Genomic DNA, 25,516 nt, shown 5'->3' with positions numbered 1-25,516 from the left:
ACAACGTGCTCAACCAAGGCTATTATGAAACAAAGTTATTTTCGCTGCGTATGTTATCAGTCTAATTGATCTATCCTATGATAGTCGGGAAGACTTGTAACATCTCTGTTTTAGCAAACTCGACTGAAGCCTTAACGTGTCAACCCTGTTTGGTCAAAACTCCTTTCAGTTAACAGGCGTCTAAGTTTGCGTGTAAAGTTTCATTTTGATCTCTAACTTGAGATCCCTCTGATTTGGACGAAAAATAGCCTATATGTGTATTCCCCCCATACACCTATTTGAGACCCTTCGGACCTAACAATTAGTATCAGAGCAGGTTGTTCGCAAGAACATTCTGTTTCTGATTAGATTCTTATTGCACTAGATCTTTTTTCTCAAAGGTCTCGAAAAACTTCTCTTTCTAAAAAGGGCTTGCTATTTTCTCTATCTGTTGTTACCTGATCTATCTTTTTTGATGGAGACTAACCACAACAGATTATCCTCTCTACCTATGTTTAGTATTAAAAAATACGACATATGGAAGTTTCGGCTTGAAAGCTTCCTCACCGCCCAACATTGCCGAATGTGGGAAGTCATCACCAACGGACCAATCATCATCACCGAAACCGTCAAAAGAGCTCCCGTTGATCCAGCACGGGATCCATACGATGAGGTCCAGATCAAGCAGAAGGCAGACTTCACCACAGAAAAAAGGAAGCAAGATGAGTTAGGCAACCTCGCCAAAAGCATCATCTCCGGCACAGTTCCAGACAAGCATGTCACCAAAATCATCAAGTGCAAAAGTGCAAAGAAGATGTGGGACATTCTTGAAAGAATGTGCGTAGGATCCGAGGAAATCAAGGAGAACAAGTTGTCCATAGCGTGCCAGAAGTTCGACTCCTTCCTCATGCTCAAGAATGAATCTGTCGATGAGATGGAACTCAGATTCAATCATCCTGAATGAAGTTCAATCCATCTCGAAGGACAAGTACACTCAACGAGAAATCAACTTGAAGATTCTTCAAGCACTGCCGCGAGGAGATTGGCAGATCTATTCAGTCGCTCATCAGAACAAGCCTGGATTCAGTCAGCTCCCGACAAACAAGCTCTTCTCTGACCTCTTGGCAAATGAGTTCGACATCCAGAGAAATCTTGAAATCAAGAAGGCTGGAGGATTAGACGAAGATGGTCCATCAACCTCAAGAGGAGCAACACTGAAAGCTTCAACAAGAGAAAGCAAGAAGCAGACAAAGAAACCAGCGAAACTCAAGCACGAGGACTTCTTCAGTCAATATGCGTTGTTGACTGAAAGATTCAACAAGATGGAGTCCAAATTCCGCAAGTACAGAAGGTTCCACAAGAAACACTACAAAGGAAAAGAAAGAGAAAGCAACCCCAGACATTCCACTGATCGAAGCGGAGAAAGAAAGTCAGCCGCCTTCGACATGAAAGATATGGAATGCTTTGGATGCAAAAAGAAAGGGCATTTTCGAACTGAATGCCCTGAACTGACGCAGTCTGAGCGCAAAGAACTGAAAGCCAAGAAAGATCGCAAGTATGCGAAGAAGAAAGCGATGGTTGCTGACGATGCTGGATCTTCCGAAGACACATCAGAATCATCCGACTTCAGCTCTACTAGCTCAGATGATGAGAGCCAAGCCCTGATGGCCAATGAAACTGAAAGCGTGGCCGACAACAGCTACGATAATGGAATGAATGGCTCAGAGGTAATCTCTCACTCAAAAACTCCTTATACTGATAATTCCCTGGTGTTTTGAGGAGATCATTCAGAATCTGGAGAAAACTCAGCCGATGAAACTGACGAGTTTGATCAGCTCATGACTGATCACTATCAGTTAAGGAAAATGTTCTAAGATCTCCTCAAGCAGAATCAGAAAATGGAAAATGAGATCAATGATGAACGAGCCAAGAATCAGACAATCATCTACTTTCCGGATGAAACTTGTCTTGATCAACTAATCATGGAGAACAGTCGACTGGAATAAAAGCTCAGAATATCCAACTCAGAATGTGACAGAGCATCTCATGAAATCAAGAGGCTCAATCACAAACTGGAAGAAACAGTCAAGGACTGCATGATGAAGTCTCCCATGATGAGCAACTTTTCATCAAAAGGCCTCGTTGAAAGCATTGAAGGAAAGGTTGCTGCAATTGATAAAGGAAAGAATATCATGATCAACGTAGTGGATGATACTTCTGAAAATGACACATCAGAAGAATCAAGAGATCATGATATGGATGAAGTTCGAAAACGCAAACTGATGGCAAGGACAAATGTTCCTCCTCCACAAAGCTACAGACAAACAAAGGAGGCCCCCAACCAGATCATCCTACTGAGAAGACTGGAAAGCAGATTTCAGTCAAAGATTGGGCAAGGAACATCAGGACTCAAGAAGAATCTTCCTCACCAGTCCAGGGGGAAGAACAACAACACCAGTCAGAAATTGAAATAACTTCAGTTCCAAAAGAAAAACATCCATGGAGACAAAGCAATGATAGGTCCAGGCGAGCCAAACCCCATTCTCGACGACAAGCGACTGGACATCATGTGACTCATGTTCCATGACATCAGTCAAGTCTCCATCAGTCTAGAATGACTCAAGTATCTCAAGGAATGTACTTTGTAGAGCAAAGAAGACCTCAACAACTCATCAGACAAAGCTTCTACAAGAGTTAGCTTCTAAAAAGGAAAACTCAACAGAAGATTGCTCATGTGCCGACTGAAGCGCCAACCAGACAACCAGCAAAGCGCAAGAGATCATCTCCAAGATCAGTCCTGAAGCAGATATGGGTTCCAAAGGGACCACGAGCTAACATTGAAGGACCCAAACATTGATTGGGTACCTAAATTAACTCTTCATTGCAGGTCAAAATAGGAAACATAAAAAGATGGAAGAAGTTAAAGCTTCAATCAGAACATGGTATCTGGATAGCGGCTGCTCGAAGCACATGACGGGCTACAAAGAATATCTAACTCAATATGTTGAGAAAGCTGGATCAAAAGTTGCATTCGGAGATAACTCAATCGGAGAAACAAAAGGCTATGGTGTGCTCGACATGGGTAATGTCAGTATCAGTAATGTTAGCTTTGTTTCTGGTCTTAAACATAATTTGTTGTCTGTGAGTCAATTTTGTGACAACGGTTTCATAGTGAAGATCAAAAAGAATGAATTCACTGTTAGAAACAATCAAAGATAAGTGGTTCGGAGAGGATTCAGACAAGGAAGTCTCTACGTCGTCTCATGGGAAGACAGTCCTCCAGAAACATGTCTCATCAGCAAAAGCAGCTCGGAGCTCAATTGGCTGTGGCACATGAGACTCAACCACCTCAACTTCAAAACGATCAACAAGCTTGCTAAACATCAACTGGTAGAAGGTTTGCCTTCTATTGTGTTCCAGAAGATGCAAGAATGTGAAGCATGTCAAAGAGGAAAGTAGACAAGGACGTCATTCAAGTCAAAGTCAGGACACTCCTCTGAGAAGCTACAATGGTAGGAAGTATACCTTAGTTGTTGTGGATGATTATTCACGATATACTTGGGTTATCTTTCTCTACACCAAGAGAGAGACACTGCTGGAATTGCCAAAGCTGCTGAGAAGACTAAGCGTTGAAAAGGAAGTCAACATCATCAGCATCAGATCAGATCGTGGGACTAAATTCCTCAATACTGTTATTCGTGAGTATTGTGAGGAACAAGGAATCAGTCATCAAACTTCTGCAGCAAGGACTCCTCAACAAAATAGAGTTGCAGAAAGAAGAAACAGGTCTTTAAAGGAAGCAGCAAGGACGATGCTAGCCGAATCAAAACTCTCTTTGAAATTTTGGGCCGAAGCAGTCAACAACGCATGCTACACGCAAAATCGCTCATTCCTCACTCAAAGACATGGGAAAACTCCATACGAGCTATGGAAGAACAGGAAGCCTTCAATCTCATACTTTCATGCTTTCGGTTCTAGGTGTTTCATCCACAACAATGATAAGAGGAGGTTAAACACATTTGATAGCAAGGCTAATCGATCCAGCAAAGCCTATCGAGTGTTTAATTCTCAAACTCGTTGTGTTGAAGAAACACCACATGTTGTTTTTGATGAGTCTACTGATGATTTCAGGAAACAGGAAACTGAAAGAAGTGTTGAGACACTGAAGTTTTTGATGAGTCTACTGATGATTTAAGAAGTACCTTTTCGGATGAACAAATTGCAGTTGCAAACCAATTCATCAACCTGCCGCATATAACGAAGACAATAAATGCCATCTAGGTTGTCCTCAACCTCATAAACATTATCATCACCTTCGTCGTACATCTTGTGTATGACACACGCCTTACTTGAGATATCAATCTCCTCCTGAATTTTTCGGAATATGGCATTCGTGTACATAACTCATACATTTTGCTTGATATCGAGATTTGTAAGCATTCTGGGCGTGCGTGTCTCATCTGCAAAGGTTGCCTGCTTGTAAGCATATCTCTGAGCATCAATACCGCTCTAATAGTTCGTATACAACAACACCAAATCAGAATTCTTATACAGAAAACGTTTAAAATAGGCTGGGATCCAAAACCTGCGTTCCTCAAACACGTCAGCTAACCACTTATTGCCCGATAGATCAAATTCCAGAATCATGGAGTTCCAGTTGTCCTTAAAGACGTCTGGATCATCGAGGTCAGTCCACACAATCCTGTCATACGTTAACTTGAAATCGGGATCTTGCTGCAACCTTTTTGGCAATTTCTCAGCAACCTTGATGTTGATGTGCCACATATAGAACCTATGTCATGTGTCTTTCCAAGACAACGCCACTGCTTTCTTTAACCCTGGATCTTGATCCATTACGAAAACACACGGTGCCTGTCCCATGATTTCAGCAAACTTATCGAGCACCCAAGCATATGAATCCGTATCTTCCTGCGATATTAGTGCTGCTCCAAAGGACACGCACTTCCCATGGTTATCCCTACATGTGAACGGGGTGAAGATCAACTTGTACCTACAAACAACAAGTAAGATGATTGTGAGTTCAAATTATTATAACATTAAGTTGTTGAGCATATAGTGAGACAGCAAAGATCATATCTAAATTATCCAACGGTTAAATAAAGTAGTTTGGAACTGAACTTGTTTGTATTGTAAGTTGCATCAAACGAGACTGCCTGCCCAAATAACTTATAGTTTGCAACAGCTGTTTGGTCCGCCCAGATGATTCTACGCAATCTGTTTTCCTCGTCAACATCGTGACAAAACTTGAAGACATTCCCTAACTCCTTTTTATTTGTAAATGCCTCCAACAACATGTGGGCATCCGATCCTTTGATATATACTCTCAAGTCTCTTACAAAATTCTTGAAGTCTGTTCCAGTGCATCCCACTCTATCATAACTGCCTACAATTTCTGCGAACATGCGAAATGTACGCATCAGACCAATATTGGCCCTTAAGCCAGACATGATTAACATTGAATGCACCTCATCAACATTCCTGTTGTCAGGCATTAGATGTCGTGCAGCTTCCGGCACCATCCAGTGATTATGACCTTCGTCAAATTCACGTATCTTGTAGCAACCTTTTTTTACAAAAGCAAAAATTACATTTGCCCTGCAATCAACCTTGCAAGATGACGTCTTTCTTTTCTTGACTCGTTGATTGTTCGGTCGAACAAGTGGTTCATCCGCCTTATCCCATACTCCTTGTCTATTACACACGACATATCGTGTTATCATTGTCCCATCTTTTGAATGCCCAGAGGTGCTCATCCGAGTGGTGAATCCACATGCTTTGGCATATTCCTTGTAAAATTCCACCCCTTCTACTAAGCTACCAAAAATATGTCCAGTATATGGTTTTAGAAGATCGACGCATTGAGGATAACAATCCCATGATCCGTAGTGCTTATGTATATGCTTTCTGAGGTACAACGAAATGAGTAAGCTGACGGAATGGAATTTATGTATAATTATATAGGAATTGAACTATATGAGTGCCTATATATATAAAAAGTTCATCATACTACGATTCTATCTTCATAACTTGGCAAATGGAAATGATAGACGTGTTCGTCTGGCACTCTTAGTATCTACATAATTTGTTCGACGACGTTCAAATGATGAAATGCAAATCTACAGATGACTTTTCTTGATTAAGTATTTTATGTATAGATTATACTTAGATCTACGCATGAACTATTAACTTTTTGGGTAACAGAACATCAATAGCAATGCAAAATACAACGATTATACAGCAAAATATATGACTCGAGACCAATATTGATCGTGAACGTCAGCATTCGATAACTTATAAAATATTACATTTCACAACAGCCCGTTAATTGAAAATGCGTCAAATGAATACCTGATGAATCAGTCATATTGTGGTTCTGTGATCTCTTGAATGATTATCGGCCGTTAGCATGAGAAGAGTGGACGTCAACTCTTGAGTCGAAGACCACACTATTTATAGGTCCATAACGTATGTTGCTTTAATATTTTCTATAATCATCTAACTCTAATTAAGGAATAGACATTATCTGCTTAATACCAATTTACATATATAGCCCTTCAGTATTGTATTGCGTGGATTATGAGAAACAATCAACACCGTTGGATGACAAAAAATCAAGGGCTGGAGTTACTTCTCTATTCTTCAAATTAGTTTACTATATATATATATATATATATATATATATATATATATATATATGGTGAAAAAAAAATCTCCCTTGTCTTTTAGTCATGAAAATAGGGTAGAAATAAGAACCTGGACAATTGAAGGTTCGAGAATTCAAAGACGATTCAAATAAGAAAAACTCTACGAAGGACAGAGAAGAATAACACTTGTATTTCTGATATCTAAAATTCCTCCCTTCTTACATTAGGGTACAATGAGTATTTATAGAGTTTACAAAGCAGAGGGGCATTAAGGTCTTTTTCGCATTCTCACGTACTCTTCATGCATAAAATCACCAAATGTCATTATCTGTTACAATCAGTCCTTTCTAACGGATTACTTCCAACTAACACTCGGTTTCAATCATGCTCTCTGGAACAATATGCCTGCGCAGGCCTGAAGAGTATCTATGCTTATTATGCCTGCGCAAGCAGGGAAAGACCTCTGAGTTTGCTTATTACGACTGCACAGGCAGGGAAGGCCTTCTTCTAAGCAACTTGGCTTGGGCTAGATTCTTGTCCGTGTGATTAAGGCGGCGCAGGTCTGCAGCCATCTCTCTTTAGTTAGCTTATATGGCTGCATGGCATTAAGGTCTTTGATACGTGCCTGCACAGTTTAGTTACTTACATCGCAAATGATAGTAGGAAAACATAATGAGGTGTAATTAAACCTTTTAGATCTATGGTCCAAGCTGATAAGGATTTACTCCTCATCAATATATATATATATATATATATATATATATATATATATATATATATATATTGTGGACGGTGCATCGCATTGGATGGCATACTGATAAATAGTAAAATGAGGGTTGTGAATAGAATTACCCTTTTTATGATAGGATGATTCTATTCATAGCCCCAATTTTACTCACTATAGCCTTTTAATAATAATAATAATAATAATAATAATAATAATAATAATAATAATAATAATAATAATAATAATAATAATAATAATATGTTCACTATTTTACCCCCCACCGTCTCAAATTAAAGGTGAATCTAAATTAAATGAGATATTTGCCGTAAAATACATGAATTTTCAGAAAATTCTGATTTTTCCCACGACCTTTAAAATTTGAAAAAAAAATACATCACCTTTCGATTTTTTTGATTTTTTTCATCGGTATGAAATACCCCTAAAAAGCTGATTTTAGGACTTTTGACTTTGATTTATTGATACCTAAGCCGATGCATCGACTTTATTATGCCACATTTATACCCGTCATACTTAGGTATCAAAAAATCTAAGTCAAAAGCCCTAAAATCAACTCTATTTAGGGGTATTGCATACTCGTGTGAAAAATCAGAAAAAATCGAAAGGTGGTTGGTGGACGTCGCCAACCACCAAATAATTCATGCGGAATTACCAAAATAAATTAGTATATTGGTAAGCAGGGTCGATCCCACAGAGAGCAGTTAAAACTCATTCAAATCCCTAAATCTATAAAAACGGTGATGCCACCACGCCTTAACTTTGGAGAAAATATTAATTAAAACTAAGAATGCAACAAATCAAATAGAAATAACGATTGAAATAAATCAATAGAAAGGTAATTCGGCTCAAATAAATCCACACTAATTTAATCTCTGATCCTCGACGCAATAATCAATTAATCCCTATTAACCAATAAGTTATAGGATATCGTGATACGCACTGACATACCCCAATTTCTATTTACTGTGTCGATAGACAGCTAGATACGCTAGTCTTGTCTATTTCCCTTATTAAAATATAACCTAGCTGGATACGCCAGTCTTAGATTTAATATTCTAATAGCAGTAAGGTGAAGGAACCCAATTTATACCAATTATCCTAGATACGCTAGTAATAATTAATATACCAATTAATTCCTACTACGAACATGGTAGTTTTGTCACTAATCAGCCATATTCCAACAATTACGGATTGGAGGTGCTAATTGACTATAATCCAATTAAACCTAAGTTGATCAGACTTAAATAAAATCAGAATTATCATTGAACCTAGGAATTTATCGGAATCAATAAGAATCAATTTTAAACCAATTAGGTCTCATAGATAATTGAATTAGAGTTTCATTATTCTCGCCGAATTAAAAGTTTAGCTACTCATGCTTAAATTAAGAACAAGCAAAGAAATAAAAATAAACATAAAACAAGAGAATAAATTAAATTGCGAAGAAAATAAAATCACCACTCTGGAATGAAAAGAGAAATCGTCTGTACTGAAAACTAAAGCAAAAGAATGAACGTAATTAAAGTAAACTAAAAAGTCTAAGTTTAAAGTTTGCGGCTGCTAAGGGAAAGATGATCTCCAGGAAAAACGAAAATTAGGGCAATGAATTGTCTTTCTGAAAGAAAAGCTAGGCCCTATTTATAGACTTCGTATCCCTATGGATCACCACGGAAGTTGCCATGCAAAGCCGGACTCTAAAAGGAATAGAATCGTGCAAAGGAAGGTAAGTCCAGCTGTGACGCGCGCTCTGGAAATAATCTCCACTATGGCGGAAATCGCGGCTCTCGCCAGCGGAACGGCTTCCGCTCTGGCATTCGATTTCTCTGGCACTTATGATTCCGCTGCACTGGACTTTGATTCCGCTGCACTGGACTTTGGTTCCGCTGCACTGGACTTTGATTTCGCTGGCGCTTCCGATTCCTCTGGCCCTTCGATTCCTCTGGCGCTTCGATTCCAGAAGCGAAGTGATTTCTCTGGCGCTTCGATTCCAGAAGCGAAGTGATTTCTCTGGCGCTTCGATTCCTCTGGCGCTTCTTGATTCCAGCAGCGAAGTGATTTCTCTGGCGAGACTTCGCTGCTCTGGAGATTGGTTTCTCTGACGCGGGACCTCGGCTGACTTCTCTGGTCTGGTCTGGAGCGCGGCCTTTGGCGACAGAGCTATGCTGCTCTGCTCTGGCTACAGAGTTATGCTAAAAACACCCTCTTTAGCCCCGAAATCTCCAAAATTGTATTCTTCCATCTAAAAACCTAAATCTCCTGCGAAGCATCAAACAAGCCATAAAACGCACCAATTTCCAGAAGATTATCTTAAAATAAAGCTCATATAAACCCCAAAATTTAGCACAATTAAGCATAAATCAGTGGTGTATTTTTTTTTTTCAAATTTTAAAGGTTATGGGAAAAACTAGAATTTGCTGAAAATTCGTGTATTTTACGGCAACCATCCCAAATTAAATTTCAAACTTTAGTATATAGCCCCAACCACAATCAAGAGTAGAAATCTTCAAGATAGTCTTTTACCTATTTCGTCTCCACTGCATTTTTTCCCTATCATATTCATTTGTAGACCATTCTTTCTATGGCTACAAACCTCAACCATTTTCCATAGTTTTAGTCCCTCTGACTTCTTCCCACCTGCGTTCCAACTTCGTAGTTGATGCAGTGGCCCTTCACTTCGTCCACCGTCCTATTCGCATTTTATTGGAGATAGATAAAATCAGGCTCGACACCATCTTCAAAGAAGAATCGATTAAAATTATTGGTTGATTATCGCCGATTTCCCAAAAAAAAAATCCAATATTTTACGAAAACACATTATTGAAACCTATGTCAATATTGTTACCCAAGTTTACGGCAAGTATGTTGATTTATCCCTACTTTTGTAATTCTGATCAAATCGTGGGTAATTTAATTCATCCCTATGTTTGTAATTGTGATCAAATTGTGGGTAATATCATACTTTCTGAACAATGTATTGAAGTATATTTGATAAAACTGTTGGGTTTGGAATTACTTATACCGATTGATTTTTGATTTGATGTAATAAATATACTCGATCAATTTACAGCACATAATTTGGGAGATAGATGAAAAAGATTAATTGTATTTGTCTACGAAAAGAGAGAAACGAGAGAAAAAAACCAAAGATTCTGTACGTGTTTGGGGGCTATATTAATTAAAGTTTTAAATTTGATTTGACTTTGGAAAAAGTAATCTTAATTTGGGGGCTATAAGTGAAGGACAAAATAATAAATTTATAATTATTTTTTATTATTTTAATAAGGGGGCTATAGTGAGTAATATAGTGACTACGAATAGAATATTCAAAGTTCAAACGGCCCACAATCAAACTTCAAGAAAAAACCCAATGCAGAGGCGGCCCAAGTTGCGATTTTTTATATTGTTGTTTTTTTTTCTCTTGAACCTATATCAAACTAGCTTTTTAAATTTTGAGCTGATAATTTGTTATTTTTTCTTTTAGAAGTATGATTAAACTTGAATTGATCCAATCATATTTCTAGCTTCGGACGTGTCTTACCGTTGAGTGATTGAACCACAAATTGGCGCGATTAAATTTAAGTTATTTTTATGGTAGAATTACTGATGAGATTGATAATAGGAAAGGTCCGAAAGGTCAAAGCCTCAAAATTCCTTAATCATTTTTTAGTTTAGACGTTTAAGGATTGAATTTGTAACAAATCGAAATATTTTAAAAATTAAATACTTATTTACAACAAGCTCCAGATTTTGAAATTTAATTTGCAATTATCTCTTTTTATATTCATCATTATGTTTTCTTTCTTTTCTTTTTCTCTTTTTGATTTATTCCTTTGTTTCTTTTCTACATTTGTTTTCTTTTCCTATGATTTATTTCCGTGTTTTCGCTTTTGTAATTATAAATTACAAGATTGATATAAACTATCAAGGCTCGCATTCGCTTTGTGATGATTTATGGGAGGTCTTTGTTCATGCTCGCAAATATGTAATTTTGAATTTCTTTCATGCTCAGTATGTGATCATGGGTTTCTTTCGTGCTCGTCATAAGGTTAATAGAGCAATTTATGAGCTTGCTCGTTTTATTTCTTACTTGACGTTTAAATATTGTTATTCCATATTTTTCTTAATATAAGTGACACCCCAATTCTTAAAGAAATAATTATAATCAAGGTGCGACTGATTTATAGAAATAAACAAGGGAAAAATCTTATTGAAACCCGAATAATAGGATGATAAGTCGGGCTACGCCCCTTTGGATCACAAGTTTTGTTTCGTGCTTCTGACAACCGACATTGATTAGTATAAAACTAGGGAGTTAAGAGTTTAAACTCGATCAGGGATATCATTTGAAATTTGGCATGAAAGTCTTAAGTTGAGAAAACAAAAGACAAGATATTATCTACTGCTACAGCGGAAGTCTTAAAAGGAAGTTGAACCATAGCCTCAGCTCAGTCCCGTCAGCACCAGCCAGCCAACCTGAAAACATTTGAAAGTATTTTTGGGCTAAGTACTAATGTACTCAGTGGGCATGCATTTTCATAAACATTTCATATTTTCGTAAAGACAGTTTATCCAATATCACAATCATGACTCAGAAGGTTTTAAAAATAGAAATCCACTTCTAAGCATGACAAAACTTTTTTCATTAAGTGGCGCCATGTAACGTTCGATTGTTACTCGCTGCTTATGATCCCGGACCTCTAGCCACCGACGGACCGCTTTCTTTTCTCCCATTTATCAATCTCGGGACGCACCCGGTCAGATCAATAATCATTTCTGTGCTTCGGAACACATCCAGACAAGCACCCTTATAACGCTTCTTAGCTTTGTTAGTGCACGATGGCGATCAACCCATCGAGCCACTAACCTTGTGTACACAATCCTCATCTAACGTGTTAGGCCAAATGAGAATCTCGATCGATGCTTATGCGAGCATTAAACTATACAGAACGCACATAAAAACATTTATATTGGATAAACAACATTTTCATGAAATATCAAAGCTTATATAACTCAAGATACATTTGTAAGATAAAGCCCACCTGGATAGGCAAAGCCTGAAGATCATACACATATAACTTGTCTTGGGAAAGCAGCGCTAATCCCCTTGGTCCACAAAGCCTACAAGAAATTCTATTCTTAATAGGTCTCGTGATGCTAATCTTATGTCTTAGTGAGTGTGCTAAACATTCCTGATTCATCACGCCGGGTTTCCAAAATTTAATACTCCCTCCGTCCCATTATTGAAGACACACTTTCCTTATTGGGCTGTCCCAATAATAAAGACACACTTCTATTTTGGGAAATAATTAGGGCTTAACAACACTACTTAATTTAACACTAATTAGACTATAAATAACTAACCAAACCCTAAAATCTACAAAATTCGTCCGCCTCCCATCTTTTTCTCTCTCTCTTGAATGTTCTCCCCTCTCCGGCGAACAGCACCGCCGGTTCCTCCCTCAAATCTCCGGCGAAACAACGGTAGGCGAGCCCACCATCGGACTCTCGATAGGGTCGTCGCCCTTGCTGCCGCCAACCAGAGCTCGCCAAGAAACATGTAAAGCTCCATCTTCCCATGGTTAGCCCACAACCACATATTTCCATTTCTCATACTCGCCAAGAAACTCCATTGAAGCAGTCGAGCTCCATCTCCACCCAAACCCCAACCTCCCTCCTCACCTCCAGCTTCTCTCGCATCCTCGCCGCTATCCTTCTCGACCTCATTAGAGAAAATCAGCCATGGCTTCGTCGCCTCTCTCTCGTCTACGGCGACCGCAGCAAAGCCGCAACCGCGATTGAAAGTGGAAAATGGCGATTTCGATTTCAATTGAATTGCTGATGAAGACCTTTTCCTTTTCTGGTTTCGATTTGATTTCTTTTCAAGGATGAGAATGAAAATTGCTTTTCAAAGATGAGATGAAAAATTACTTTTCAGAAAATTGAAGTAGACCTTGAAAATGGCGATTTCAATTTATGTTTCTTGATGATTTGGGTGTATGATTTGGGGATCCAAATTTGTAGATTTATTTCTGATTTGGGTGTATGATTTTGGGGATTTCAGATTTATTTTGAGTTTTATGTGCGATGTAAAAAAAAAAGACAGTTAATTTCGAAAAAAAAATTAAATGTAATTAAATTAATTAAAAATTTCGAAATTCATAAATTTATATAAAAATAAAGAAATTTACTAAACATATTTAATCAAATACACTAATCTAAGTGGGCCACAACACTTTACCACTTAAACTACCTCTCCTTAATCTCCGTGCCCAAATGAAGTGTGTCTTCATTATTGGGACGGAGGGAGTAATAAATATTTGAAAACTAAAATTCTTGAGTCAAGGACACCAACAATATCTTTACTCGATTTTCTTAAATAATTGGATTTATAAATAAACCAATTAAATCATGAATGCTTTCACTCACAAAAATACTTGATGCAAATCATTTCATGCTTAATCATATATGCACATAATAATAATATGATATTATTATGAAATCATCCTTTTTAAAATAATTAAACACAATGTTAATTAAAAGGAAAGGCCCAATCTCAATTAAATAACAATAGCCCATTTTTAAAAAAATTATCAGGTAGCAGCCCAACTAAATAAATAGACATGGCCCAATTAAAAATAAAAACGGGCCCAACACTCATAAAAATCGGCCCAAGACCCGGCCCAACAGACCAGCCCAACAACTTAAACCCTACCCCTCCTTTCTTCATCCCTAGCTGCGCCCTCATCCCATCTCACTCTCTCTCTTCACGCCAGAAATCCGTCCCCTTCTCCCTCGGAATTCCGCCGCCGCCGAAGCTTGCCGGAGGAGCAGCGGCGATAGGCCGCGCCACCCTCGGCTCTCTACACACACCCAGGCACATGGACGGAGGCAGCACGCAGCCGCCGTCCGCCGACTCCCTCTCTCTCCTCGGAATCTCCGGTGCACAGCAGCATCAAGCCACTGTCACCATCAATTTCTCAACCCTCCCGACTCCCTCTGGTTCCTAGCCCCCAAATCGCCGACTCTCTTGCTCGATTCCCGGCGACCGCAGCTCCCTCGACGGCCGCCGTCCTCAACCACTCTCACCCCGACCTATCCTCTTCCTCTGACTCCGGCGACTCAGGGCAGCGACGACGAGGCCGCCGCCGCCTGAAGCCCTAGGCCCAACCAACAGAACACACACACCATACCAAGGCTCCCTCCGTTCTCAGATCCAGAGCAACGGCAGCAAAGCCGCCGCCTCGGATCCCCTCCCCCTTTTCACTCTTCGCCCTTGGCCGGACAGCAGCGGCGAGTTGCCGCTGTGCCGTGCTCTACCTCTCTCCATCTATCGACTCTCACAGCCAACAAACACACCAAAGGACCCGACACAGCAAGGTTCGAAATCAGGGGAAAACAAAGCTTCAAGACTTCTCTTTTATCAAGTCGATTCTTTCATATGTACAAACATAAGTCTTTTCTTTAAATCAATAAATGAATTTTGTTATACATACTGAAAACTTGGTTCGATTGTTTATGCGGATACACACATATTTATATATATACATACAGAATAGATGTATGCGTATGTGCGTTTCTTTGTCTGTGCAGCTGAGTTTTTCAGAATGTGGAACACAAAATAAGGACTTTAATCTCTGTAAAAAAAAAAATAGGATAAGCAAGGAGTTCAAGATAAAACCTTGTGAGTTGTGAGTACTTGAATGGTGGATGATTCTGTTCTTGAACCTTTCTTGCGAGAGAGGAGAGAAATATGGGGAGGATTGTTGAAGCTTGAGAGAAATGCCAAAGTAACTTAGTTGCAGTGACTTGTTGAGGGAATGGTGTGAGTTGGCAGCTCTTTATCCGTGAAAATGAAGGGGAGGTGTTACATGTAGACTTGATATTTTCTTTAGGTGATTGATCCCTACGTGTACCTTGACATGGCCTCATGCTGAAATTGGGGTTTATGTTGAAGAGTAGTTGTACGTGAGTGAGAGGAAGTATGGTGGCCGATAGGAATGGTTGAAAAGGCTATGACTAATTAAAAACATATAAGTAATATTTTTTTTCGGGGTTCGCTAAATAAATAGTTCGTGTAAATGATTGATGCTCAATTAAATAAATATGCAATGCATATAAATTTAATAACTAAATTTACAATTTTTTTTTAAAACGTCTTTGTTGGAATTAAAATAAATTCATTTTCTTTCTCCGGCATGAATCATCTTAATTTTTAAATTCAAAATTACTCTAAATTTAGCTATGAGAAAACGGGGTATTACAATATAAGCCTTCTTTCTTTAAAAAAAAAATATTTTTCGATCGGGGATTTCGATTGCCCTCAGTCAATGTAATGCTGAAATTAAGTTGTGACTTTTGAGAAGTCAATATGAAATCACGCATTTAAGACGAAAGTTAATACTGTTAAAGCGAAATGGTGGCAGACACTTTTCAAATTCGAGGGGCATTTCGTGGTTGATCCCAAAGGTTCAAGTGGAGGGTTGATGCTTTTATGGAAGGAACCTTGTAATGTTAACATCACCAGCTTCTCCCCGGGCCACATCGACTGAATTATTCAAACTGATGAATTGACTTGGCATTTTACAGGGTTTTATGGTAATCCGGAGACTACTAAAAGACACCATTCATGGACCCTACTGAAAAGGCTTGCTTGTAGCTCAGCTGTGGATATTCCGTGGATTGTTGGGGGAGATCTCAATGAAATCACGTGTAGGGCTGAATGCTGCGAGAGGAGCAAACGACCGTGGCCTCAAATGCGTGATTTCAATTTGGCACTTCAATTTTGCGGACTAAAATCAGTACCTTCTGACTCCCTTTTCACATGGTACAACCAAAGAAAAGGCGAAGAAGCCCGTTTTGGCAGACTTGACAAATTTCTCTTTAATTGTTTAGTGGATGAAATTTTTGAGGTGGGCGCGGTCCATGTGTTGGACCCTTTTGCTCGGACCATAGGCCGATTTTGATGAAACTCGCCATGAGGAATGAACAGGTGGAACATGATAAGGGGAAAAAAAGGTTTTTCTTTGAACAAAAGTGGCTCTTAGACAAGACCTTCGGGGCGGATTTACTTACGTGCTGGACCAACTCTTCTTCGGACTCTTTGCATGAGCAGTTGGGCGTCTGTCAGAGCTTTCTCTCAGCTTGGGCGAAGGACAAATTGGATAAGCTCTCCAAGCAAATTAAGGAGCTCAGGGAAAAACGACAGAATTTACTGAATAGGCAGTCCCATACAAAGAATTTTTCAAGAGACTTGGCAAAAATTACCAAAGAATTGGAAAAACTTACAGAAGCGGAAGAGATTCATTGGAAGCAAAGATCGCGAGCTAATTGGCTCGGATTGGGTGACCGCAACACCAAGTATTTCCACGCTTTTGCTAAAAAGCGGAAAGCTAAGAATTCTATTATCTCTTTGAGGAATGCAGATGGGGTGGAAGTGAAGAAGGAGGGTGAGATTGCTTCGGTTGTGCAAAACTTTTTTCAAGATTTGTTTTGCTCTTCTCAGCCGGACCAGACGGCCATTGATGAAGTTACAAACTCTTGCTCCACTTTCTTGGGTGAGGGCTCGATGGCAGCTCTGGCCAGACCCTTCACAACAGACGAGGTTCGAAAGGCACTTTTTCAGATGAATCCTCACAAGGCTCCCGGTCCGGATGGTTTCCCTCTGTTCTTTTTTCAGAAATTTTGGGGCGAAATTGGTGACTACGTTACTAGTGAAGTTCTTCAGATTCTTAATGGGAAGAAGAGCATTAGGCATTGGAACAAGACTCTTATTGCCCTTATCCCGAAGACCAAGAAGCCGAAAGACATGAAAAATTTCCGCCCGATTAGCCTTTGCAATATGACTTACAAGATGGTGGCCAAAACCCTCGCGAATAGACTTCGCATGGCCTTACATTGGGTGATTGATGAGTCTCAAAGTGCTTTTATACCAGGACGTCTTATTTCAGACAATATTATCCTGGGATATGAATGTATGCATTGGATTCGAAACAAAAAACAAGGATCTGAGAGCTACGCGGCGGCTAAACTCGATATGAGTAAAGCCTATGATAGGGTGGAATGGAAGTTCTTGCGTGCTATGATGGTGATTCTCCGCTTCCCTTTACCTTTGATTGATCTTGTGATGCAATGCATAGCCATGGTGCAATTCTCGTTCGTGATTAACAGCAAGGTGTTTGGGAACCTCACCCCAACTCGCGGCCTGCGCCAAGGCTGCCCTCTCTCACCCTTTTTGTTTGTTATTTGTGCGCAGAGGTTCTCTTCTTTGCTTCGGAGTTTCGAGAATCAAGGCCTTTTTAGTGGGGTAAAAATGGCGCGTAATAGTCCTACTATCACGAATCTTTTCTTCGCGGACGATAGCCTCCTTTTCTTTAGAGCTACGGAGGAGGTAGCTCGAAATTTCCTTTCTGTTTTGCAGAAGTATGAGAAGGCCTCAGGACAAACTATTAACTATGAAAAGTCGGCGATTACATTTAGTCCCAATGCAAAGGACGTGGATATTGAGAAAGTTACACAGACGCTCGGGATCACTGAAACGGCAGGCCACGCTGTTTATTTGGGGCTGCCCACTTTCATTCCTCGACAAAAGAAGCTCCATTTTGATTTCCTTCGGGATCGTGCTGTGAAAAAATTACAAGGGTGGGAACAGAAACTCTTTTCGGCGGGGGAAAGGAGACTCTTCTTAAATCTGTTATTCAATCCATTCCGACTTACACTATGGCTTGCTTTCGAGTTCCAATTGGTGTGTGTTTGGATATTGAAAAGGCTTGTGCTCAGTTTTGGTGGGGCGACACGGATCAAGGTCGAAAGATGCATTGGGTCTCGATGGGAAGTGCTCTGTCAACAGAAATCAAAAGGCGGTCTGGGTTTTAGACAACTCGTCCCCTTCAATCAGGCTTTACTTGCGAAACAAGTGTGGAGGATCATTAAAAACCCGACGTCTCTTCTCGCTCGAGTGCTAAAACAACGCTATTTTTCCGCAATGATGATATTATGGAGGCTCGCATTTCCGCGAATAGCTCGTATGTTTGGCGCTCTATTTGCTGGGGCAGAGAGCTTTTGAAAAATGGCCTGAGATGGCATGTTGGAAATGGGGACAAAATCTCAGCTTTCTCCGACTATTGGATTCCGAGTTTGGGTAGATGGCAACCGCCCCTTTTAGCTGCAGCTAATCAGAATTTGAAAGTGAAGGATTTTATTGGGGCAGATGGAACGTGGCAGAGGGCGAAACTTGTGAACTTCTTCCCTGTTTTCGCTGTGCACGCTATCTGCTCGATAGAATTACCAAAAGAAAAAAAGGACGACTCTCGCTTCTGGGTTTTCGATGAAAAAGGAAGATTTGGAGTCAAGTCCGGGTATCTCTGTGCTGTCAATTTCTACAAGCCTCAAGAGAATTCGTCGCGAGCTGAATCTTGTAATTGGTGGAAACGCTTCTGGGCACTGAATCTTCCGCCGAAAGTTTTGCACTTTGCTTGGCGGGCTTTGAATGATTTGATCCCTGTTAATGCTAACTTAGCTCGACATCATGTTCCCACAACGGCGATCTGCCCATGGTGCAATTTTGATTGGGCTACTACGACCCACAGCCTCCTTTGGTGCAAGCAAGTCCGTGAAGCCTGGACAGGGACTGATCTCTGGCAGCTGTTAAAGCCGTTCAAGAATCTTGATTTAAGGGATCTCTGCAGGGTGGTGGCGGACCATGATGGGGATGAAGGTTTGGAACAATGGCTCTTCCTCCTATGGCTTGCTTGGAAGTTTTTATGTGAGCTCAAACATGGATAGAGGGGGCCGAATGACACCCTGAATTTTAGTGAAGGATTGCGAATGTTGGAAACTTACCATAAAGCTCGGGAACAGACTCTCATTGAACACCGACTTCTTCCAGCTGAGGGAAAAAGACACTGGTACGCTCCACCTCCCAACGTTTTGCGTGTTGATGTTGATATGGCTTATCTTGAGGAGGGTGTTTGTGTGGGTATGGGGTTTATCATCAGAAATGTTCTGGGAAAACCTGTGGCAGCTGGGTGTCAAAGGATGGGTTTCACACCAACGGTTCTTCTTGCGGAGTTACATGCTATCTTGGTGGTTGTGGGATTTTGTCTGAAGAATGATACGGGACCAGTGGTTGTTTACACGGATTCACTTCTGGCGACTCATGTTCTCCAAGAATCTCACTTTGGCACCGAGTCTCTTTGTGACGAACTCTAGGATGCTTTTGTTCATGCAAGGAATTACATTGTTCTTGATTTTTTTCACGCTCGACGTGAGGCAAACCGAGCAGCTCACGAGCTTGCTCGCTTCTCTTTTTCTTCTTCTGATGCTATTGTTTGGAAGGCCAATTTTCCTAATTGGCTTCTAGACATTGTACATTCGGATTTCAATTAATATATGCTTCACCTTTCTCTCAAAAAAAAAAAATAATTGGTCTAAAATGCGTATAAAAAGAAGTGAAGATAAAGGAGAGATAAGTAAAAATAATAGTAATAAATATGTGTGTAGCCTGGTAGATATATGTAAAGCAAATCATGATTGGTCGATTTATAAAACATAAGTATAATCCATACAAAATAGAAGAGGAGATTATTTTTTTAATTTTATTGTGATTTGATTTGTGGCTTAAGCTTCTAATATATTTCTTTTATATATTATATAAAAGGAGTTATTGCCAAAAAATACATGTAGTTTGTCAATTTTCTGATTTATAACATGACTTTATAATTTGACCAGAAAATACATCGATTTTCAATTTAATCGCAATTATAACATGACTTTATAGTCTGACAAGAAAATACACCAAGTTTTAATTTATTCTCAATTATAACATGACCTTATTTAGATTATTTTTCATCATAGATGTATTAATATTTATTGTATTTATATTAAATTGTTATGTATAAAATATTGTTAATTGATTGATTAATTTTTATAAAAATTAAGTTAGATGATTAATTATTTCATAATATATATATATATATATATATATATATGTGTATTTTTAAGACATCAATATAATATCTTGTTATATATATATATATATATATATAAATATTGATACGATCAATATATATATATTTATATATATATATTGTGAGATGAAAAGAAAATTAAAAATATTTAATGTATTAAACTTGATATTATTATACTAAATTAATTACAAGGTCATGTTATAATTGAGAATAAATTGAAACTTGGTGTATTTTCTGATCAGACTATAAAGTCATGTTATAATTGCAATTAAATTGAAAATTGATGTATTTTCTGGCCAAATTATAAGGTCATGTTATAAACCAGAAAATTGACAAAGTATATGTATTTTCTGGCAATAACCCCTATATAAAACATAAGTATAATCCATACAAAATAGAAGAGGAATGTTATGCTACATATCTTATGTGATGTAATGCCCCGCTCTTTTAAATATATATTAGATTAAACATGTGCATTAGTTATAAAATTCTTTTAATTATTTATTGTGACTATTTTATTCAGATAATATTATTTCAGCAAAAGTCTGTATAAGAGATACAGAGCTGCGATTTAATATTCAATCATGAATCAAACCAATAATTAAATTATTGGTTTAGCTACACGTTTGAGACCTTGCATTACCAGTTGATTGATTTAATCAATAGTATTAGAAATTTTAGATTTATAACCGATTTCATAAATCGTGTTATTTAAATCGAATTGCTAGAATTATAACTCGAGTTTATGTTAATAATAATTTTATTATTTCACGCTTTATATGTTTAGTACTAAGTCGCGAATTAATTTCGACTTTCACGTATTAAATCTCAAGATTGAGGATTTAATTTATATAAATAAGACGAGTATTTATTAAACGAGAATTGGAGAATTATTACAGGAACTAGGAGAAACTAGATCACGGCACTACACGTATGTCTCGATTTTTCATCCAACACATCAATTCCTACACTATTCCCTTGTTAGTCAAAAAGTTGGTGCTAACAATTTGTCAAAAAAAAAAGTTGGTGCTTTGCAGAAAAGTTTTGGCTGCTTTGGACTAATGCGCATGATTTTTCAACCTTTGCTACAGTAACACTATTCCAGTTTTGCCTATAAATTGCTAGGATTCGCAGCAGTTTAAAAACACACCAAAGCAGAAAATACTTCTTTCTGTTAGAGAGAGCAAGAGTAAGTTGAAGTAAAATCTCAAATACGAGAGTTTGAGGGTTTGAGACAAAAGCTTAGTTAGAAGCTTTTGGTGTGAGAAAATTAGATAGTAATTTTCTCGGGGTATAACGGGTTGTGAGTTGAGTGTTGTGAGTGTTGTAAACACTGTATATTTTTTCTCCCTTTGTTAAATAGAAGTGCAGCAAGAGGTGTGAGGCAAGAGAGAGTTTAGAAGAATTTTTTTAAATTTCTTACTTGCAAGAGCTCAAGTGAGCTCCTTCGCCGGGCTGTTTCTTCGCCGACCGGCCACTAGGCTCTGAACCGAGAACGTGTACTCGTTCCTCCATCTTCAGGCTACCAAACCCAACAATCGAAAGGCCGAAGCCTTCTCTATATTTTCCTGACCAAAGGCCGCAATATCCTTCGGCGGCCAACGTCGAATTCCCGACTTAGCCACCGGCCAACTTACGGCCTTCGTTTCTCACTATCCTTACGACGAAAAAGGATCGAGAAACCACCGTTGTGTAGCCTGATCTACCTCGCACGAGGAAAACTAAGTCGTAGACCTTCGCGGCTAAACACCATCACGGAACGACGACCGGAAAACCCCCGACGGACAACTTCCATTAGTGCTCACTTGGACAAGGGTAAGTTGACGCCCTTATTTCGATGCATTCCCGTTTCTATTATATTATGGGAAATTTCTGGGGTATAGATGGGAGTGTGGTGAATATTTGTTCAAAGTTTCATGTTATTTGAACTTCGTTTACTACCCTTTTAAAATTTGAGAAGTCTACTGCCAGTATCTGCTGAAACTGTCGTGAGGCAGATGATTAGGGTAATTATTTCAGTAACCATATGTTGATATTTAGCTCTCAAATTTTTATTGTATGAAGATATATGTGTTAGCTATCTACATATAAAATTTGACCTCATTCAGGTAACGTTTGCTATTTTTTCAAAAATCTGGACTTTCAGTTGGCAGAAACTGCCGAATCTGGTAGGCGATGGGAAAATCGCTATATCTCTTAAACTACTTGGAGTTTTTCAACATACTTTTTTTTTCAATTAAACTAGACTCAAAGAGGTTTCTATTGATATAAAATTCGACTCCATACGAGTTCGGAGTAAAATCAGTTTATTAGTTGAAGTTGAATCTATACAGTTTTGTTGAGATGGAAATGATTCAAAATAATTCCTATTAAGGATTTTAAAGTTTTATTGTTGATAAAATATCACTTTTAGATTATAAATGAGCTATTGATGTGTATATATATATATATTGGTGATTGGCATTATTAAATGGGGAAAAGGAAAACGTTTTATGTTTATAGAATTATTCTTTATTTATAATAGATAAATAAATGAATAATATAAAATGGAATTTCCTACATCCTCAAAGGTACATGAAATATTTTGATAAAGGAAGAACGATTGTATATGAGTTAGATATAGTCGTTTAAGGAAATATGGGTAGTTAGAAAAATGAGTGAATAGTGATTCACTGCATTTGTTGTTATCTTTTCTATTATTCACTCGAACACATGTTTTCGTGTTATCAAAGGTTCAAATAAACAAAAGCGTCTGAGTAACCTATCGCGCTAAGGAAAGAGAATCATTGTCTTAAGTAGCAATACACTGCAATCAGGTGGGCATTACTTTTACTATACGTATATAGAGATCCCCTACGTATCGTAGGCCTCTTATACGAATGAATGCATGAGATGATCTAACTGTTAATTTCAGTTTCATATATATCAAATGAGTTTAAATGTTACATTCAAGCAAGTTATTTCATGACAAAATCTTTGAGTTAAAGTTATTTCAAGTATTGTCTTGCCATAAAATGTTTCAATTTTAGTATGATATCTATCTGCTTTGGCTTTGCCAATGATGCAATCGAATTCGGGTCCTGAGCAGTTGATAGCTATCCTGCCAGGACTAGTGTACACCAGTGACCGTGAGTCATCTAGCGGGTTGGCCGGTCAAGTGACCGTGAGAGGTGGCCACCTCTCCGGCACACAGTTCCAGATATGATAGATTACAAGAGAACTTAGTCTGCAGACGAACTTTAAGAATCACAAATGAACTTAGTAAGCTTGGGCCTTTTTAGCGAAAAACTCCCTTGCTGTACTGTTTATGATGGCATGACAATTTACAGTTTTGAAGCATGTATTTTTATACCTAGGCATACGTGTCCACTGAGTGCTTTTGTACTCAGCCCTGCATATGTTTTCTAAATGTGCAGGTTGAGCTGATGTGATGATGGTGCTGCAATGAGCGGAGTCTCCAGAGTTGTTAATAAATAGTTAACCTGTCTAGAATATGTCTTCATACATATGTCTAGCTACTTTCCGCTGCAAGATGTTGTTGATGTTATAGTATGTTATGTCATACTTTGAGTCTTAAGAGAATGGTTTCATATGATGTATAACTTGATTAATGATATTAATTAAGTTTTATGCTGTCTTTCATAGACTATTTTCAATTGAGTATTCATGAATAAAAATGACGAGTTTTATTAAGATGAGTAAGTTTTACGGCTATAAATGACGCCCCTTTTCTTCCCCTTCTTCTTTAACCCCATCCCTAGTCGTAGATCACTCGGCTTAACTATCCTTAGTTAGGGCGGGCTGTGACAAAGTGGTATCAGAGCGAAGGAAAGCTCTGAATTATAAGTCTTGAGTTTAGTCTAGAATGAGTCACTAGACTAATAGTTATTAACAACCGTGAGCTCAGCGCACCATCACACCAGACTCAACGAGGTATGTAAAATTTCAAAGTTTATTTGACATTAAATTTTGAAGAACATGATGTTGAGGTTATATGATGAGTTATGATGTTACACTTTGAAGGTGCATAGTTTGAGTTTGAGGATGACAACATGATTAATAATGAGTTATTATGTTGTAAGAGCATATGTTGACGTTACATGATGAATCATGAGAGCGTTTATATCATATGATGTTATATGATTGAGGATGCATAATTATGAGTTATGATGTGATGTATTTGAGATGTTTTGTGATGAGAATTGTTTGAGCAATTGTGATAAGTCACGATGATTTAGATGAAGGAATCTAATGTCATTGTTAAGAGAGATTTTTTTTCTAAGTAGAAGGATGAAATGAGAACTTAGAGCTAAAGCTTGAGAGAATTAGCAATTGCTTTAAGTACTTGTTGGTTTGAGTTATGAGTTTGAGTTATGAGTTTGAGTTATGAGCTTGAGTATAATAGCATGATTAATGATGAGTTATTAGCATGTTGCAATGAGATATTGTACGATATGTTGAGTTGTTTTGTGACGCGAGTTTTGCTCACGCAACCTTAATGGTACTTGAGGAGGTATCATGAGCCATAGTCTTTGGAGATGGCTTTGAGAGAAAATTGTTGAGTTGTCTTACTGAGTCACGATGATTTAGATTAAGGGATCTAATATCATTGTTTAGAGAGATTCCCTACTGAGTAAAGATGGGACGAGATGAGAATTTAGATGTTTTGAGCTTGAGTTTTAAGATAACAGTACTACTTAGTAGGAGTTTTGCTAAGTTATGTTTTGTTTATTTCTGTTGCTGGAGCCAAGTAGAGTTAGTTCCTAGAGTCACCTTTAAGTTCTCCTTATAGGTTGGCCAGGACTGTTGGCACTGCACGAAAGTGGACTGTTGTGAGATCGAACTCAGGGAAGATCGGATACGAGGACGAGGCGTACAGTATGTGGTACAGAGATACCCTAGCAAATTTTCAAACACATGTTCATAGACTATGAAAGGATGAGAAAGAGCCAAGGAAGGCTAGGGTTGAAAGGATGAGAAGTAGCCAAGGAGGGCTAGAGTTGATGAGAATGAGAAGAGAAGCCGATGTAGGCTAGAGCTAAGGATGATCTTGAGAGTATGAGCAGTACACCCTTGTTTTTGATTAGTTTCAATTATATTGCGATGTATATAACTTACTTAGGGGATATTGATACTTGAGCTTTTGACATGCTGATAGATAA

General features: G+C 38.4%; 1 long non-coding RNA gene across 1 annotated transcript; it reads right to left on the bottom strand.

Annotated features, from left to right (window-relative positions):
• Positions 1-11,649: 11,649 nt before the first annotated feature.
• On the bottom strand, positions 11,650-15,239 carry LOC131024834 (uncharacterized). The gene is made up of 3 exons (XR_009101993.1): positions 15,068-15,239; positions 12,429-12,507; positions 11,650-11,862 (listed from the first exon to the last, which is right to left on the bottom strand). It is a non-coding gene; the product is annotated as an uncharacterized LOC131024834 (long non-coding RNA).
• Positions 15,240-25,516: the final 10,277 nt, after the last annotated feature.

Source organism: Salvia miltiorrhiza, chromosome 5 (assembly GCF_028751815.1).
Source record: "Salvia miltiorrhiza cultivar Shanhuang (shh) chromosome 5, IMPLAD_Smil_shh, whole genome shotgun sequence".
NCBI lineage: Eukaryota > Viridiplantae > Streptophyta > Magnoliopsida > Lamiales > Lamiaceae > Salvia > Salvia miltiorrhiza.
Note: the sequence above shows the minus strand (reverse complement) of the source record. Positions and strands in the feature narration are given on the sequence as shown.